General features: G+C 52.5%; 1 long non-coding RNA gene across 1 annotated transcript in view; it reads left to right on the plus strand.

Moving 5' to 3' along the window:
* The window catches only part of LOC141087944 (uncharacterized), a 97,899-nt gene that overhangs the window by 47,937 nt on the left and 44,962 nt on the right, over positions 1 to 5,000 (plus strand). The gene's annotated exons all lie outside the window — the stretch shown is intronic.

Genomic DNA, 5,000 nt, shown 5'->3' on the forward strand with positions numbered 1-5,000 from the left:
GGGGCGTTCGCTCTCTCGCTCTCCCTCTCCCTTCCGAGCCGCCTCGGAGGACGACGTACGAGGAGCGGAAGGCGATGGCGAGTCGGGTGGGGGCACACCGCGCAGTGAGAACCCCCCCTCGCCTGCCTCCACAGCTCTGTCATCCCCCCCACTAACGTAGGGGCTCGGGAAAGACTAGTGGCGCGGAGCTCGGCAGCGGCGTGGAAACGCCACCCACCGCCGCCGCTCTCGCTGGTGCCCGCCGCGGAGGCCGCCCTTCGGGCGATGCGTGGCACGGACCTCCGCGGGCAGGGCTGCGCATCTGGAACTTCGAAAAGGGCCGCCCTTGCTAACACTGTGCTTCCCCACGCGGGGAGCGATTCGGACGGCTGGCCCCCACGCCGGGGTGGGTGGGCGCCCCGCCGTTCGCCCGCGTGGGTCGTCAGACCACTGTTCATCGTTCGGTGCGATTCAAACTTCCCACAGCTCGGCCGCCTCCGTCCTCGAACGGGAGGTGACGGCCGGCGTGCGCGCCCAAAGATAGGTGGTGGAAGCCCGGGGGTACAGGAGGAAGGACACCGCTCACCGTAAACCGACGCGAGCTCCAAAGCCCGGGTCGAGCGAGCAGCACCACCTCCCCACCCGGGAGCGCCGTGCCAGATCGATCGGAGGATAAGACCGCTCTGAGAGGACATGGACGAGAGGGGCGTCCGCCTTCCGGAGCCCCCCCTTTCGGACGAGGACTCCGGATTTGCCCCCCGAAAGCCATCACCTCCAGAGAACCAGGGACCGCCGAGGGAGGGTCTGGTCAGGCTTGGGTACCCCAGCATTGCCTCTCTCGCTTGGGATGCACGATCGGCAAAAGTCCCTCTCGGAGCTGTGGAAGTTCGGTCTCAGCCGGAGTGCGCAACTTCCAGACGAGAGGGACCACATGCCAAGTCGCCTACCCAAGTCGGGGAACCAGAGAAACAACTGCTTTCTATCGGGGTAGAGAGACGACACTCTCTCAAGTACATTCTGCCAGAGGTGCGCATTCCTATGTATTTGCATTGCGGGACAACGTCCCCACTTTAAGGGGACGAAGTCGGAACTGTACCCGGCCTCAAGTCACTGTAGGGCGGATGCGGCACCTAGAAAATTCCTCATTCCGGTTCTTTTTCACTTAGTCGTTTTTTTTTTTGGCAAGAATGTACCCCAGGATGGCCAAAAAGCCAAAGCCAGGGACTGAGAACCATCGAGCATGCTCTGAGGGGACATAGTCAGAGGGGGCGTCCGCCTTCCAGAGCCCTCCTTCCCACGAGGACTCCAGATTTGCCCCCCCCCCCCTGACAACAGCCATCGCCTCCAGAGAACCAGGGACCACCGAGGGAGGGTCTGGTCGAAGCTCAGGTACCCAGGATAGCTTCTCCGGCTTGGGCATGGACCGCCAGACAAAGCCGCGGACCATGAACCATCCAGCCTGCTCTGAGGGGACATAGTCAGAGGGGGCGTCCGCCTTCAAGAGCCCTCCTTCCCACGAGGACTCCAGATTTGCCCCCCTGACAGCCATCACCTCCAGAGAACCAGGGACCGCCGAGGGAGGGTCTGGTCAAAGCTCACGTACCCCAGGAGAGCTTCTCCGGCTTGGGCACAGACCGCCAGACAAAGCCGCGGACCATGAACCATCCAGCCGGCTCTGAGGGGACATGGTCAGAAGGGGCGTCCGCCTTCTAGAGCCCAAACTCGGCCACGGACTCCAGATTTGCCCCCCTGAATGCCATCACCCTTCAGAAGACCAGGGACCACCGAGGGAGGGTCTGGTCAGGCTCAGGTACCCCAGGATCGCCTCTCTCACTTGGGACGCACGACCAGCAAAAGTCCCTCCTGGAGCCGTGGAAGTTCAGTCTCGGCCGTATTTTGCAACTTCCACGACAAGAGGGACCACCTTCTAAGTCGCCTACCCGAGCCAGAGAACCATAGGAACAACCGCCATACATCGGGGTAGAGAGAGCCCACTCTCTCCTATATTCTCCCGCAGGTGCGCATTACTATGTATTTGCATTGCGGGACAATGTACTTCAATGAGCGGGACAAAGTCGGAAATGTATCCGACCTCCTGGAACTGTGCGGCTGCTACAGCAGTCAGAAATTCCCCATTCCGGTTCTTTTTCACTTGGATTTTTTTTTTTGCAATTTTTTGCCTAAAACGTATTCCTCCAACATGTACTAGCTCATGACACTTGAAATTTTTGAGCCAATTGATAATAACAGCTTTTTAGAGCTCAAAAACAAAAAAAATTTGAGCGAACAAAAAATGTTCGAAAATGACCTCAGCTCCTGGAACTGTTTTCGGTACACCTCCAGAGAGGCTCCCCTGCCTGGAAGTCTGTCACTGCTCAGCTCGAAATTTTTCTAAGTCCCAAAATTCGGTTTTTCATCCAAAATTCAACTTTCTGCCCAGGATCCACAAACTTTAAACCCAGTTGGGGGACCCTCCCTGGGGGCCCTACAACATACTGAAGCCCCCCTGTGGTGGAAGTAGGGGAATTTACTTATTTTTACACAAAATCACAAAATTCCATTTTTTGTTCGCAAAACACTTTTTTGTCCTCAAGAAACTTTTTTGTCCTCAAAACACTTTTTTGTCCTCGAGAAACTTTTTTGTCCTCAAGAAACTTTTTTGTCCTCAAAACACTTTTTTGTCCTCAAAACTCAATTTCTTCCATAATTCGACTTTCCCCCAAAAAACCACACATTCTACCCTCATGGGAGGCACTCTCCCTCGGGTCCCCACATCATATTGACGCCCCAGAGCGGTGGGAGAAGGGGAAATCTGATTTTTGCACAAAAATCCAAAAATCGCTCTAAGTCCAAAAATCCTGAAAATTTTTCTAAGTCCCAACGGTACTTTCTGAAAAGTGTACCCAGGCCCCTGGAAGCCTCCTAGGTACACCTCCTGAGACTCCCCCCTTCCTGGAAGTCTGACACATCTCGAAATTTTTCTAAGTCCCAAAAACTGGTTTTTGCTCCATAATTCGACTTTCCCCCCAAAAGCCACACATTCTACCCTCATGGGAGGCACTCTCCCTCGGGTCCCCACATCATATTGACGCCCCAGAGCGGTGGGAGAAGGGGAAATTCGATTTTTGATCAAAAATCCAAAAATCGCTCTAAGTCCAAAAATCCTGAAAATTTTTCTAAGTCCCAACGGTACTTTCTGAAAAGTGTACCCAGGCCCCTGGAAGCCTCCTAGGTACACCTCCCGAGGCGCCCCCTTCCTGGAAGTCTGTCACATCTCGAAATTTTTCTAAGTCCCAAAAAATGGTTTTTGCTCCATAATTCGACTTTCCCCCCAAAAGTCACACATTCTACCCTCATGGGAGGCACTCTCCCTCGGGTCCCCACTTCATATTGACGCCCCAGAGCGGTGGGAGAAGGGAAAATTCGATTTTTGCACAAAAATCCAAAAATCGCTCTAAGTCCAAAAATCTTGAAAATTTTTCTAAGTCCCAACGGTACTTTCTGAAAAGTGTACCCAGGCCCCTGGAAGCCTCCTAGGTACACCTCCCGAGGCGCCCCCTTCCTGGAAGTCTGACACATCTCGGAATTTTTTCTAAGTCCCCAAAAATGGTTTTTGCTCCATAATTCGACTTTCCCCCCAAAAGTCACACATTCTACCCTCATGGGAGGCACTCTCCCTCGGGTCCCCACTTCATATTGACGCCCCAGAGCGGTGGGAGAAGGGAAAATTCGATTTTTGCACAAAAATCCAAAAATCGCTCTAAGTCCAAAAATCTTGAAAATTTTTCTAAGTCCCAACGGTACTTTCTGAAAAGTGTACCCAGGCCCCTGGAAGCCTCCTAGGTACACCTCCCGAGGCGCCCCCTTCCTGGAAGTCTGACACATCTCGGAATTTTTTCTAAGTCCCCAAAAATGGTTTTTGCTCCATAATTCGACTTTCCCCCCAAAAGTCACACATTCTACCCTCATGGGAGGCACTCTCCCTCGGGTCCCCACTTCATATTGACGCCCCAGAGCGGTGGGAGAAGGGAAAATTCGATATTTGCACAAAAATCCAAAAATCGCTCTAAGTCCAAAAATCTTGAAAATTTTTCTAAGTCCCAACGGTACTTTCTGAAAAGTGTACCCAGGCCCCTGGAAGCCTCCTAGGTACACCTCCCGAGGCGCCCCCTTCCTGGAAGTCTGACACATCTCGGAATTTTTTCTAAGTCCCCAAAAATGGTTTTTGCTCCATAATTCGACTTTCCCCCCAAAAGTCACACATTCTACCCTCATGGGAGGCACTCTCCCTCGGGTCCCCACTTCATATTGACGCCCCAGAGCGGTGGGAGAAGGGAAAATTCGATTTTTGCACAAAAATCCAAAAATCGCTCTAAGTCCAAAAATCTTGAAAATTTTTCTAAGTCCCAACGGTACTTTCTGAAAAGTGTACCCAGGCCCCTGGAAGCCTCCTAGGTACACCTCCCGAGGCGCCCCCTTCCTGGAAGTCTGACACATCTCGGAATTTTTTCTAAGTCCCCAAAAATGGTTTTTGCTCCATAATTCGACTTTCCCCCCAAAAGTCACACATTCTACCCTCATGGGAGGCACTCTCCCTCGGGTCCCCACTTCATATTGACGCCCCAGAGCGGTGGGAGAAGGGAAAATTCGATTTTTGCACAAAAATCCAAAAATCGCTCTAAGTCCAAAAATCTTGAAAATTTTTCTAAGTCCCAACGGTACTTTCTGAAAAGTGTACCCAGGCCCCTGGAAGCCTCCTAGGTACACCTCCCGAGGCGCCCCCTTCCTGGAAGTCTGTCACATCTCGAAATTTTTCTAAGTCCCAAAAAATGGTTTTTGCTCCATAATTCGACTTTCCCCCCAAAAGTCACACATTCTACCCTCATGGGAGGCACTCTCCCTCGGGTCCCCTCAACATATTGACGCCCCAGAGCGGTGGGAGAAGGGGAAATCTGATTTTTGCACAAAAATCCAAAAATCGCTCTAAGTCCAAAAATCCTGAAAATTTTTCTAAGTCCCAA

Source organism: Dendrobates tinctorius, unplaced genomic scaffold, assembly GCF_039654945.1.
Source record: "Dendrobates tinctorius isolate UK_male_01 unplaced genomic scaffold, ASM3965494v1 ptg000036l, whole genome shotgun sequence".
Taxonomy (NCBI): Eukaryota; Metazoa; Chordata; class Amphibia; order Anura; family Dendrobatidae; genus Dendrobates; species Dendrobates tinctorius.